General features: G+C 45.4%; 1 pseudogene; it reads left to right on the top strand.

Annotated features, from left to right (window-relative positions):
• Window positions 1-2,975: 2,975 nt before the first annotated feature.
• LOC110548127 (PAT complex subunit Asterix-like) lies at window positions 2,976-13,924 on the top strand (annotated as a pseudogene).
• The last annotated feature ends 877 nt before the right edge of the window (window positions 13,925-14,801 follow it).

The raw sequence follows: 14,801 nt of genomic DNA, 5'->3' as shown, positions 1-14,801 counted from the left end.
CGTGCATTTGTACACGCACGCATGCATGCAGGTGTGTGTGTATCTGTACATGTATGCATGTGTGTCTGTTCGCCTGTACACGCATGCATGCAGAGGTCAGAGGTGGATGTCAGGCGTCTTCCTCGGTTGCTTCCCACTTCGTGTTTTGAGGGTGGGCATTCAACCATTTGACTAGGTCGGAGAGCCAGCAAGCTGTCAGATGCACCTGTCTCTGCCTCCGCAGCACTTGGGATTAGAAACACCTGACTTTCATGTGGGTTCGGGGCTGAGAAATTAGAACGTCATTCTCATGCTTGCATAGTAAGCACATGATCAACTGAATCTTTTTCCAGCCCGACGTGTTCTCAATTCTTGACATATCTGCCCACCCCCTCTCTACTGTTGCCTCCTTAATATTTATAAAACTGACATTTTTATAAAGTGCAGAATATTGGAAAATAAACTTTTTATAGAAGGGAAAAATACGTTCATGAAAATCAGAAAGGATCTTGGACCCAGACAGAAGGTGATGCTCCTAGTAAGAGGTCAGGGGTCATAGGGCCTATAGCAGGTGGAAGGACAATAGGGAAAGAGAAAAAACCTGGTGGGACCAGCAAGACGGCTCTGAGGGAAAATGCCACTTGCAGCCAAGCCTGACAACTCGAGTGTTCATCCCCTCAATCCACATAATGGAGAGAACTGGCTCCCTCTAGTTGCCCTCTGACCTCCACACACACACGGTGGCACACCCACATTCACACACGTGTGCACACACAAGTTAAATAAACATAAAAAAAAAAAACAAAACAAAAAAACAATATGTAAGGAACTCTCGGGGAGGCAATGCTTGCTGGGTGTGTATGATGGAGAGGGGTGTCATGAATTAAAATGGGTAGAGGGGAACAGGGCCACGCCTAGGGAAGGAACTCCTGAGGATTAAGAAAACAAGATGCTCTAGGGACAGGAGCTGGGTTAAAATGGCAGGACAGTCAAAGTCAGAGGAGACTCCGGCTGGAATCAAGGATCTAGGAAGGAGAGTAAGATGGAGGTCAGGGGAAGTTGAGACATAATGTAAGGTGTGGAGAGGATGTTAAGGAAAGATAGGGTAAGGCGAAGGGGGTGGTGTGAAAGCTGAGCGGCTGCAGGAGAGCCCTGTGTGGTGGGGAGGTGCTGAGAGGCAGGCGTGGACCGTATCCCACAGGACTGTCTTGTGAGACTGGACCAGAGCAATGCTGTGCTGGCAGGAGTGAGGGAAGGAGCTGGTGTGTTGGTAGTCGCACCTCACCCTCAGGGACGTGCCACACAACGTAACCACAAAGCTTCTGTCACCGGAAGGGCCGCTGCGTAGAGAAAACACACGGGGCAAATGCCACCTATGCCCATTGCTAGCCCCAGTGATGGGGAGCGGGAGGACACCAAGCATCTGGTCCACCAGGGAGGAGCCTGACACATATCTCACTATCTAACACACAGCAGAAGCTCAAAAATCATTTGTGGGGTGAATCGGTGCTACAGAGAGTGGGGGGCAAGTGACAGGTACCCGGGTGGTGACGGTGACTGACTGAGACCTAGCTCAAAGTCATCATTCACCTTTGAATATGGACTAAGAGCACATGTCAAGCCCATGAGGCCCATTGGCCCGCCAATCTGTCAAAGGGAGGGAAGGTTTATTCGTCTAGGAACAGATTCCCTGTAACCACAATAGTCACATGACACCTTGGAATATGCAAATCCCTCTTCTACTTTTAAATATCAAGTTTGAAGTTTAATTCATTTTTTTTTGTATCTTTGTGAAATCAATTTTTTTTTTTTTTGGTCTTCCAGGAAGATACCACACCGTTCTTAAAGATAATAGTAATTTAGACTAGTGAGATGGCTCAGGGGACAAAAGTACTTGCTGCACACATCCGGTGACATTGGCCCTTGGAACCCAATTAAAGGCGGACAGAGAAAACTGACGCCACAGAGTTGTCCTCTGCCCTCCACACGTGTTCCATGGTACACATGTCATCAGGTACACACACAATAGTACATTTTTAAATTAAAAAAAAAACAGTAACAATCTTATAAAAATGCTAGTTAATAAAATTGTAATAATTATAGCACGTTTTACTCTCTGTCAGATACTGTACCTTAATATACATTATCTGATTTGCTCATGATTACGATGTAGGGAAGGCCCAATGCTAACTCCATCAGGAATAAAGCTTTTGCCTAAGTTTACACAATGGTAAATACGCAAACTTACTTTTTTTTTTTTTTTTTTTTTTTTTTTTTTAATGGGGCTGTTAGAGCCTGAGGAGAGAAACTGATTGTCTCACAGCTTCCAAGGTCCAAGTCCTTAGTCCATGATTCTGCTGATTCTGGGCCCATGGTGAGCCAGGGCGTCATAGAAATAGAACACGTGGTAGCTGCCACTCACCTCATGGAAGACAGGAAGCAGAGAAAAAGACCAGGGGCCAGATAGAACCTTCCAAAGCATACCCCGCAGGTATGCTACCTACTCCCTCTAGCTAAGACTCATCGCCGAAGAAGTTTCTAGAATCTCCCTAGAACAGTGCTGCCGCACAAGCCTGTGGCAGACATTTCATACAAAGTAAAGAAGCTTCTAGACTGGTGCTTATTGGAATTATCACTGTGTCTATGATCCGGGCAGGCGGCTATGTAGCCCAGATTCCTTCAAGCTGTCACTGTGATGTCTGGACTGTGAAGGACAGACTGGCTCTTTGTCCTTCTGCTGCGAACCTTGGCTCTGGATTTGTCCTTCAAACCCTCGAGTGGCCCTGTCTCATTGAGGCCCACTGGAGAGGTCTGAGTCAAACTGCCCTGGAGAAGCTGGTCCTTCAGGGTGTTAGAGATAACGACAAGGAGGAAGGAGAGTCCACCGTTTTCTCTAGGTGCTGACTCTGAAGATCTGCTCCTCTCCTGACTCCATTGCTAGGTAAATTCCCCATGGTGGCTTCTTTCTGTTTGCGACCTGTGGACGTCACCACCTAATGCGACTTGCCCAGATCCCTGGACCTGGGAACTGCACAGAGAAACTGGAGGCCAGCCACCCATCCGCTGCCAACGTGAGCCTGGGCCAGTTTTTGCAGCCCTACAGGCTTTTGCCCTGTTCCTTGGGGAGGCAGCTTTCAATGGAGGGTAGACATGGGTGTCACTCTGGAGGGGACACTTGGTGAGTTTGGACAGAAACTTGACCTCCCAGATTCTTTACATCTTGACCTCTCTACTCTCTGTTTTCTTTTTCTACTTACAGGGTCGGGAGGAAGGAGGGCTGTTTCCAGACTATTTTAGGTGAATTTGCTGAAGAATTAAAAAAAAAAAAAAAAACTGAAAAGAAAGAAGAAAATGAATGTGGAGATGTCACAGCTATTTTTAGCTGGCTCTCCTCTCCCTCTAGGCCATGGGCTCTATTTGGGAACCTTGTGTCTTGGTGGGAGGCCAACCTTGCGCTTTTTCACAGAGCAGTCGCTGGCATAGGGCAAAGGCTTCTGGTCCTCCTCACCGCTTTTATGGTGACAGCCCGACCTCTGTTCTGGCTCAGTGCTCCTGGCCTACAGCGGCTCAGCCGCTTTTCTGATGTGCCAACATGACGCAGTCAGGACTTTGGCTTTGCCCTCAGGCTCAGGAGTATCAGAACACAGCAACTTCTAGCAAATTAATGAATTTGTATCCAGGTCACGTTTTATAAAGACTCATTCATTATTCACTGGCCCGAGACTCCTGTCAAACTGTGATCATATGACCTGCTACCTGCTCTGGGATTCTTGCTACGAAACACAAACCCAGAAATTCATGAGCGGTTCATTTGAGCAGAAATAATTTCAGTTTTGAGATGGCTCATCATGGAACTTGGGAAAAGAACACACATGATCAATGGAATGGAAATCTACCAGGGAGCAAAACCTAGCAGATCTGAGATCCAAATCGGGAAGGGGCCAGCATGGCAAGGAAGAGACTCCATGTGGGAGGTGACAGGGACACAAGGTGTCTCACACAGGCAGTCTCACTCCCGAAAGGAGTGGCCGTGAGTCCTGAGGTCCTGGTCTCCAGCTCTAGTGAGAAGCTGATGGGGTTTGAGGCTCTGGGGATCACATGTCTCCCCTCACAGAGAAAGTACGAACCTGGAACTTTTCAGCCAGAGGAATCACGTTTCCTGTGCCACGCGGAAAGTGCCTTTTTCTTTTCCCAGATGGAAGTAGCTCTTTATTCTGAAACCTAAAAACTATTCGTGATCTTTGTAAAGAGTGAGAATCGCCTCAACTCCACCGCCAGCATTTCTTGGGGTGCCATAGACACCCATGTACCCAAATGCATAGAAGCATGAGATTCTTACAAACAGAGGTTCAAGGGACAGGAGGAAGTTCCATCTCCACGTTTTCTACCATAGCTCAGCTGGAAGGAAATGCAAGTACTGGTCTGCAACCAGCTCTTTTCTTCTAGACAGGTGCTAATCCCAGCTCACCCATCTTTCTCTTCTAGCAACTTCCCCTTCTAGGTGGCCGGAGGCCACTCACTAAACCCTTCCTTTTGGTGACTAGGCTCCTCCCTGCTCTGTGAGCTGCAATCCACTTGGAATATTTTTTTTTTTTTAAACACAAGGTCTTCAGAGCCAATGGGCCTGGAGAATAGGGGTGGCTACGATTTGAAGAACCTATTTTAGCTCTTACTCCAGCGGTCCTCATAGGAAAGGGTGCATCTCTGAATGAGGGTCCAAGGACAGAATTCTGTGATTTCCAAGATACTGCTGGTCTCCCTCCCTGAGCCATCCTGTGGTGCTGGAGCCATGGGTAGCAGCAATAGTTAGCAACTGTCAACACTTAGTCTACACATCTAAGTTAAGGCGCACCACAACCCCACAAACTTTTGTTATTTTCACTTCTTGGCTAAACAAAACAAAACAAACAAGCAAAAAACCTTGCGCTCAGAGTAGGGAGGACACAACCTTAAAAGTCCATGACCACTCGACCTCAGAGCCCAAGGGCTCCATTGCTGTGCTTTGCCCACTGCAGCAACAACAGCATTCTGGTTTGTGATGGAGACGTTGGGCCCAAGGGAGTGAACAAAAAATGACCAGATTCAGCCCCACTTCTGGGTGTATCCATGAGAGCTGGGTCTCACACCATTGCCTCCGTGTGGTCAGGCCTCGTCCCAAGTAAATGAAATCCCCCATGGAACAAAAAGGCGAGGGAGGTGCTCACCCCTTTGCTTTCTGTCCCTGCTTGAGTGGGACACTGGCCTTTCTTCCCCGGTTGATTTACACAATGGGTTGCCCAGTTCTTAGTCACCAGACATGTACTGGGTGACACAGCGCATCTGCTTTTGGATGGACTAGAAAACAAGGACTTACGCCACATAAAAGACATCACAAGTTCATACTGAAAATCTAACTCAAATTCAGGACTGCTGCTACACTATAAGACCTTCATTTTTATAGATCAGAAACTGTTAAATATGGGCAGTTTTGATGGACCACCTCTAACATAGTCACGCCGCTCTTTTAAAATGGTAATACAGGACACATGCTTTTTCCATATTGTTTTTCTTTTATATAAGAAAATAACTTTTGTTAGACAAAAGTCCTATATGTAGATATATATTCATTTTTTTTTGAAAGCGTAACAACTCAATGAATGTTGAAGGTTATTGTCTTCATGTATTTAGGAAGCTACAACAAAGTACCACCGGATGGAACAGCAAAAAGGGATTTTGTTTCTACAGTTTTAGTAGCTGAGACATTCAGATTCAGTGTCTTGTGAGGGCTTCCTGGTTCACAGGAAGTACTTACCATCTGTGTCCTCTCAGGGCGGTGGGGAGGGCCATCTTCTCATGAGCACACTCATTCCCTGGTGAGAGGTTTACATTTCATTACTTACTTCCCAAAGACCCAACCTTCTGTTTCTAGCACATTGCGGGGGGGGGGGGGGCAGGACAGGGTGGGGCTAACAAACTTTTAGTTATTAACAAGTAGTTTACATAACGATTCATAAGGGCACAGAGAAAAAGTATACCCCATGTCCTATTTGCGTCTCTGCGGCTATGATAACACCATGACTACAAGAAACTTGGGAGGAGAAAGGCTTTATTCAGGGCAGGAACTGACAAAGAAGCCATGGAGAAGTGCTGCTTACTGGCTTGCTCTCCGAGGCAGTCTCAGCTGGTTTGTTAGGTTTTGCCTGTTTGTTTTTCCAGACAGGGTTTCTCTGTGTAGCCCTTCCTGTCCTGGAACTCTCTCTCTGTTGACCTGACTGGCCTCGAACCCAGATCCACTCGCTGTCTCCCTTGTGCTGAGATTAAAGGCATGTACCACCACCACCCGGCTCTCAGTTATTATTATGTCTTAATACATCCCAGGACCCGTTCATGGTGGGTTGGGCCCTCCCACATCAATCATTAGTCAAGACAATGGCTCCCAAACTTGCTTACAGGCTGGTAGGATTTAGGCAATTCCTCAACCGAGTGTCCCTCTTTCCAGCTAATTCTAGTTGATAAAAACTAACCAGTACACTCCATGTTTCTCAAACAAAGAGAAAGATAAATCAAGACAACGGCATTATGCTATTTTCTCCTACCATCAGTTTGCAGTTAGGTAACACTGAAGGGAAGAATAACCCCCATTGATGCCAGGAATGGAAGTAGGAATAGCCACTGCACTGTACAGCTTGCTAATGTCTACTAAAATAGAACACTGGCGTCACAAATGCCCACGTCTTGGAGTGCACCTTATAGTTATATATAAGTCCAAATAACACAGTCACAAAGGTGATTTACATTGTTTGGTTTACGACAATGAACATATGGAAATAACACAAGTGTCTGCCAATGGAGAAGCTGTGAAATAAACTGTGGTGAATCTGAGTTCTGATGCTGAGAAATAGCAAGGATGGTTTCAATAAAAACAAGGTGAGAACTTTAGGTAGACTCTAAAACTTGGTTTCAAACAAGGAAGAAGAAGAAGAAAATGGAAGAACATCTGAGAGACTGAGGGCAGTCCCTGGCTGGAGTGGAGATGAGAACTGTGCAGATGTGGTCTGGGGGGTGGAAAGGTCAGACAGTTTGCTGAATACATCTGCATAGTTTTAACATATGGACTGTGTAAACTCTTAAAGATCCATAATTAAACTGAAAAGAAAAAAAATAAGTTAAAGAAATAAACCAGAAGCCCCCTATCCCTACAATTTTGCAGCTAGTATCCTTCCTCTAGTCAGGAGGCCATTTCCCCATCTCCCATGGCAACTATGGATCAAAACCACTGAGCTCTGCAAACCACCGGCACAGATCCATGTCACACAGTCCTCACAGTAACAAATCAAACTATTTTGTGGGAAATAATAACATAATTAAGGAAAAGGAGAAGTTGGGGCAGGTCTTTGCAGGAGAGAAATCATGAGCTCGTTCATTTTCACAAGTTAGTAGAGTGTTAATGAAATATCCTGTGACTGGGGTAAAGTTTACTTTTTGAAAGAAAGTTGTCAAGAGGGAATAGGAAATTGTATTAACCCACAGCTATGATTTGTATCTGGGTGTTGTCTTCCAAAGATCCATAAATTAAGGCTTGTCGCTGGGCTGTTAGTAGCAAAAGACTCTGCTGGCCAGGAGTGCTGACATGATGTCTGCAGTCAGCACCGGGACGGGAAAGTCAGAATTTAAAGGTCCTTGGCTAAACAATAAATTTGAGGCAAGCCTGTCTCAAATACTGCTCAAAAACAAAATGAAACCCTGTGGACTGGCTAGCAGTTGGCCTCTGGAAGGTCTCTGGGTTCTGGGTGACATCTACGGCATCTGCCTTCTGGTTTGAGATGTGAGTACTTCATGAGACAGATATCCCTATCATGTTCTGTCACCACATGGAGGCCTAAACAAGTACAACTACCTAATCTTGGCTTGAACTCCAGAGCCATTAGCAAAAATAAACCTCTTTACTTCATAAGTACTTTGTGTCGGGTATTTCATTATAGTGATGGGAAGCTAATGCATCTACCAGTCTCATGAAACACACTATGTATGCATGAGAATGTTTTTGACCCTCTTAGGTTGATCCCACTGTGAACCCCAACATTGTGAACTGTAAAACCCCGTTTGGTGTGGTTGAGCCCTATCACACACCTTTAATCCAAGAACTTTTTATTGCAAACAGGTGATTGTGGTGTGGTTCAGTCCATCCCTAGCACACACCTTTAACCCAAGAGCTTTGTGCATTTAATAAAGTTAACCCCAGGTCAAGAGATGGAGTGAGAAAGCAACTGACATGGATTAAAGAGTAGGGGGGACTTTGAGTTGAGGGGTGTTTAAGACAGCGTGGAGAAGAAAAAAGGGCTATGAGCTCAAGCTCTCCACCCCAGGCTTCTCAGCAGCCTGGTGTGGGAAGCTGGCTCTTAGGGGAAGCCAGATACGAACCTGCAGTTGGAGGTGAAACCCATGATTGGCAGCACAACACACTTCTGCCCCACAACACCTCTGCCAAGCCAGCCAACAAAGCCACACGAGTGGAACTGAAACTACAGCAAAGACCACGCTCTGGGGCACTGAGCTCAATCAGGAAAGGCAGACTTGCACCGTTAGAACCCAAGGCGAGCATTGGGACAGCTGTAAACTCTTGCTCAGCATGATCTGCTTTTGGGGGGAAAAGCCAAAGAGGAGGTGAATCGTATGGAAATCCTTCCCTCAGCAAACCAGCCTTCCAATTTGAGGTAGCTCTTGAAGAATGCCCAGCTAGCTCAGTTGGTAGAGCATGAGACTCTTTAGTCCCAGGGTTGTGGGTTCAAGCTCCATATTGGGTGCCAAAATGTTGCTTAAAAGAAGAAAAATTCCAACCATTTTATTTTACCAACAAAGACTCAGGAGCCAGATGCCGGGGTGAAAATCTGCTCGCTTAGAGAGGTAGAGAAAGTAACCAGCTGACCTTTTTTTTCTCAGCTCAAGTCTGGATGGAAAAAACCCAAAAGGCTCACCAGCTCAGCTGACAGCCCAGCAGCAAAAGGCAAAAAGAATCCAACGCCAAAGGCTTGCTAGCTTAAAGCCCAAAAAGCCAGGGAGCTGAGGAGCTGAAGCCTGGGCTAAAGCCATAGCCCTTCTTCTTCTCCACCCTGTCTTAGATATCCCTCAACTCAAAGTCCCTTCTACTCTTTAATCCCTGTCAGCTGGTTTCTTGCTCCACCTCTTGACTTAGGGTTAACCTCATTAAAGTTAACAGAAAGCTCTTGGATTAAAGGTGTGTGATAGGGCTCAACCACACCAAAGACACAGAGTTTTAGAGTTCACAGTTTTGGGGTTCACAATGGGATCAAATATCTTTCAACCCTCTTAGCATCTTTCTACAATATGACGAGCTTCAACTGTGTCTCTAGATCTTTCTGCATGATTTGGACTCACAGCCATCTACTGACATCCCCAGATATCTCATAGAGTCCCCAAACATAGCTTGTCTAAATCTAAGCCCAGTATAGTAACGTCTACAATTTACGGTCTCATTTTCCGTGGCTTCAGTTACTTGTAGTCAGTTGGTCCAAAAGTATTAAGTGCAAAATTCCAGAAACAACAGATTCATAAGTCAGAAATTTAGAAACTCTTAGAACCATACAAATTAGAAGATTTTTTAAAAAGTGAGTAATCATAATGTCCACCTGCAATCTCAGCATGAAGGAGACGGAGGCAGAGACGAACTTTGAGTTCTAGGCCTGGGTACCTAGGCTACCTCATGAGTAGACAGCTTGGGCAACAGTGTGAGACTTTTCTCAAAGAAGAAAAGACAAAAAAAAAGAAAAAGTGGTGTGGAGTAAATTACCATCTATGTGGCTCAATGAAGACTCAACCTCCTGATCATCTTTGTCTGGCACATCCACACATTCAGCATGTGTTAGCAACCCACCAGACACTCGATAGCCTCCTCAGCTACCAAAATGACTACCTGATCATCACAGTATCTTTGTATTAGCGTGTAGGTGCTATTTTTTAAGTATCTTATTTTGGATTCCTTAAACCTCTACCTCCCTTTCAACCCCGTGATACCAGGTAGGAGAGAAAAAAGGTTAGAAGGGAAAGAGGACATAGTTCTCTTTAGACTTAGTTCCTATTCATTAGGGTCATTGGGTTCTTTGGGAAAATACTAGTCTCACAGTCAGGATATCCAACAGTCCAACTAACCAGCAAACCATGGAACCAGCCTTCTCTCTTCTTGGAGAAGCGTTCTTCAAAGTGTTTTCTGTCTCTCTCTCTCTCTCTTTCTCTCTCTCTCTCTGTCTCTGTCTCTCTCTGTTTCTCTGTCTCTGTCTCTCTCTCTCTGTCTCTGTCTCTCTCTCTCGGAGGGTTCTCCAAAGCATTCTTTTCTCTCTCCGTGAGTCCTCCAGCTGGAAAAGACCACGCCCCTCTTTGAGCCACATGAAGCAATTATCAGCTATGGACAAACTAAAAGCAGCTCCATATTCCACACTTGAGATTAAAACAAAAACCTGTTTATGTAACATAGCTGAGTTTTTAAAGAACCAAAACTTCCACTACATTAGTGTAATCCTTATTTTTTTTTAATAGCCCAAAGTGCATCAATAATAATGATGGCAATTTGGAATTTGTTTCCTAAAGAAGATGAAAGTTCTCTGCTTTATGGGTTTGGTGTTATTAGTGGGCTCTGGTCTCTGCTGAGGGTCCAGGAAGCTATTCTCTGCGGCTGGGGGGGACCACCGAAGAAAGGTCATTTCTTTTCCCTTTCTGCCTCCATTTATAAAATTTCAAAGATCTCAGTTGCTTTCATGTCTTATTAAGTTCCTTCCTCCTTTTTTTATGTCACCACCACCGTGACCCCCAGCCCTTCCCAACTTCTCCATGTGTAATAGCAATCACCACCTTTGTTGTCTTTCTGCCTCCAGGCTGTCCAATCTATCACCCAAACACACCTTCTAATCAATGTCCAACAACAAAATCCTTTAAAAGGTAAAGACAGAGACTTGAGAGACAGCTCAGTGGTTAAGAGTAAATATTTCTCTTGCAGAAGACCCAAGTTTGGATCCTACCACCCATCAGGTAGGTCACATTGTTACTTTAGCTCCAGGGAATTTGATGTCCTCTTCTGACCTCCATGGGTTTCATGTGCACATATCCAACATAAACTCTCTCTCTCACACACACACACAGATAATTCTTTGAAAGTAAATAAATAAATAAATGTAGATAGCTGTGTTGTGCTTGTGAGCTCCATGGGACTGAAGGGACAGGAGCTCCCAAACCAGCAGGAGGTCAAGGCCACAGCTCAAGGGTGACACAAGCCCTCAGTTGAGACAAAGAGACAATTCATCCTCCTCCTAGACAATCACAAGTTTTGGCTGAACCTTTGAGCACACATCAAGAGAGTGAGAAGCTAGGGAAAAAGCACAATTATGTTGTTGAAATAGAAACTAAGTGACTTGGCCATGACCCTCCAACACAATGTTCTACAGGTCCATTTGGGGGCTATAGACCCTAATGCCAGCCTGTATCAAGGTGATGTACTCATTTTCCTACAGACTACCCCCTTCAAGCTACTAAAGGTTATATTTATAACAAGAACTTATCATCCAAACATTAACAGTAATGACAGCGTTTGTCCTTATAGTCTGGTCTTAGTGGTCTCCTGACTTAACTCTCTCTAAGGTTCATTTATTCATTGCTTACTACGGTATGATTCCAAAACAACATGCCAGAGATTGCACAAACCCATAAAGAGAGGTAAGCACAATGCATTGTCAGGACGATAGAAGCATGCCATGTGATGTGGCCTTCAAGCCACAAAGGCCTGCATCTGAGCTGCAATAAACTTTACACTGCTGCGCTTTTTGAGATTTTTCTCATTCAGTTGCTCCCCCAGCAGGCTTTATCCTTTCTAATTTAAATTTTCTCTACCTCCCTTCGTTCATTCACATGCTCCCACTCAGGCTCTTCCAGCTTTGGACAATACTTGTTTTTAGAAACTGTAATGTAGCCTGAGAGTACTGACTAACAGTGAGGGTTTAAAAAGAGAGAGAAACATGCGAGCATGCGTGCATGAAGTGTGCACCCAGTACCTTCACTCTCATTTGATTATGAGGCTAAACCATCCTTTACCGCTCTAACCATCGTGCAGAGCCACCTGAGGAGGGAGATGGATGCCCGACTGTCATCTTCTGTCAGCATGCATTCCTGTTGAGCATTTTTGGAGTTACATGACATACTTCATGCTCATCACTGATGTGGTTGGAGAGCTAGCATTGGGTCTACGGCATCAACAGAACTGGAAGCATATTTTATGCACGCCAGTAAAGGAGTCTGCTGCTCTTGTTCTGCAGAGATGCAGAGAGCAGAAACACCCTTTGGATCCCAAAAGCAAGCCTTCAAAACTTTTTGTCATTTTCACTTACGTTGTTGGAGGCTCGGGCTACTCATAGATCTTCTAATGTACTGTGTAACTGTTTGTCGGCTCCCTGAATAAATTCTCCACGTTGTCTATGGACAAGTGCTCGGCTAACAGTCCTGCTAATAACTGATTGGTTTTTTTCCAGTCAGGTTGCATAACAACAATGTAAATCTGGTTCTGTTACCTTCCTGCTGAAGCTCTGAAGTGTGCCTCATTGTGCCTATGCAAAATTTCTTCTGTAGTCCCTAGAAGAGAGAGTAGACATCCCAGCATCCCCAGCACCACTCCACGTTAACCCCATTATCCTGAGGTATAGCTGGGGACTCCCAACCCCAAGCATCCTGGTTTGAATAATAAATCATCTGGTCTACCTAACCCTAAGTTTTCCCACAGTCCAACTCCTGCCCGACTCTGCAGCTTCACCTCTGGCTACTGAGTCCTAACGCTAGAGATATTCACGACTATTTCTCAAGGGAAAAAAATGATCCAGTAATGCCAAACTCCCAATCACTCAGCTCATATATACAATACTTCCCATCTTCAGGCTTGCTCTCCTACAGTCTCTGTGTTCATCAGCTTTCGGTTCCTATAACAAGCATCAATCAATCAACTTAAAAGAAAGGGAGTTTGGCTTTTCTCTTGGTTTCAGAAACTTGAGTTCATAGTTGTTTGGCCTTGTTATCTTTGAATCTGGGAGGCATCACATTACGGCAAAGGCATGTGAGAAGACACTGCTCACCTCACAACAAACAGGAAGTGAAGAGACAGGAAGAGAAGGAACTGGGCTCCCTGTATCCCCTCAAGAACATGCCCTCCATGACCTAACTTTCTTACGTTAAGGTTCCACATCCTCCCAATTGCCCACAGGCCGGAGCACAAGCAGCTTTCTTGGATTATCATCCCTCCAAGGGAAGTAGAGACGTAAGTACTGCTCTAAAGACTTAGGTTGGAAAAGGTCAGGTGCTTTACGTTGAATATTGAGTGATGGGTCCCAGTGATAGGCAAGGCAACAATTAGGCACCATCAGCAGCCTCCTGTGTCCTGCCCTTCCAACCCCCAGGAAAAACAACAACCAAGTCCAGTTTTGGCAGTCTGTTCTGAAGACAGATTGTGGAGCACCAAGCCAAATGCTCTGTGATGACTCATTGCCTGGGATCACGAGGAACTTGGGGAGCAGGAAATAGTTGGAGGGTAGAGAGGAAGTTCTGGTTTCTTTAAAAATCCCAGTTATCGAAAGGCGGACAGCGTGGTCTTCAGTTTGTTATTTCCGCCAATAATATGTCCGACCCACAGAGGCCCAGCAAAGTCTGAGGGATAATCCTCTGCTGAGCGAGTGCAAATGGCTTTGGATGACCCAACTCCAGACTGTATGAATCTTCTCGGCATGATCTTCAGCGTGTGCGGCTTCATGCTTAGCTGAAATGGTGTGCTTGGGTTGCTGTCTGCAGCTCCTTTATCAGCTTTGGCAACTTCCGGAGCTTGCAGGACACCAAGCGGATGATGAGTAGCTTCAGGCTCTCAATTTCTGCCGTTGTGAGGTCTTATCTGCAGAATCCTCAACTCATAACACCCCCATGGTGATGTCACCTGGAGCGGATGGATCCAGGACCCCTACCCACCTTCTCTCTGGCCTAGCCTTTGGCTGCCTCCACCACGCCCTCAGCTGCTGTCCTAAAAGTGCCTGAGCATGGTGTCTGGGCTCCCAGCTGAATGGAGGGAAGTTGGTCCTTTCTTTCAGGTCCTACTTCTGCTTTAACAGAGGGGTAAACCTGCAGACTTCCCTTGTATCTTCCTTCCTCTGATCACTGTTAAGGGAAACACTGTTCAGGTTTCTAAGTATTCACTTGTTTTCTTGTTGGAACCAGTTGATATAAAATTTTCCACTGTGGGATGTGGGGATGCTTTTAGTTTGTCCACAGCTGATAATTGCTTCATGCAGCTTAGAGAGGAGTGTGGTCTTTGCCAGCTGCTATTAGTTCAATTCTGAGGACTCTGAGAGGATATAACTACTGAAGCACAGAAAGAAGATGCTTTGAAAAGATCTCCAAGAAAGAAGGCTACCGCTCCCTGTGCTGTTGCTGGTTCATCCTTCTGCTGTGTTTGCTGTTGCTGGACTGCTAGAGATCCTGACAACTGAAACTGGTATTGCCCCAAAGAACTCCACAACTCTAACCAGCTGGAAGTAGCCAAAGAGAACTCTGCCCCCTCTCCCCATGCTGGAGTACTGGAAAGTATTAAGAAGGGGTGGAGAAGGGAGATAGAGGCATAAGATTAGATTTAAAAAAATAGCACCTACAGGAGGGGTTGGTACCCATTTTTCCGAATCCTGGTTTTCTTTGCTTCTAGTTCACCGGTGTGTTTGGGTGGTTTAATATTGCTGCCGTGGAGATGACCTAAATGGTAGAAGAAGCAGGACCAGCAGTCTGAAGACAAATTAGCATCCTTGCACTGTTTCTTT

The sequence above is a fragment of the Meriones unguiculatus genome, chromosome 17, assembly GCF_030254825.1.
Source record: "Meriones unguiculatus strain TT.TT164.6M chromosome 17, Bangor_MerUng_6.1, whole genome shotgun sequence".
NCBI lineage: Eukaryota > Metazoa > Chordata > Mammalia > Rodentia > Muridae > Meriones > Meriones unguiculatus.
The sequence above is the reverse complement of the archived record's forward strand: the minus strand, read 5'-3'. Positions and strand labels throughout refer to the sequence as shown.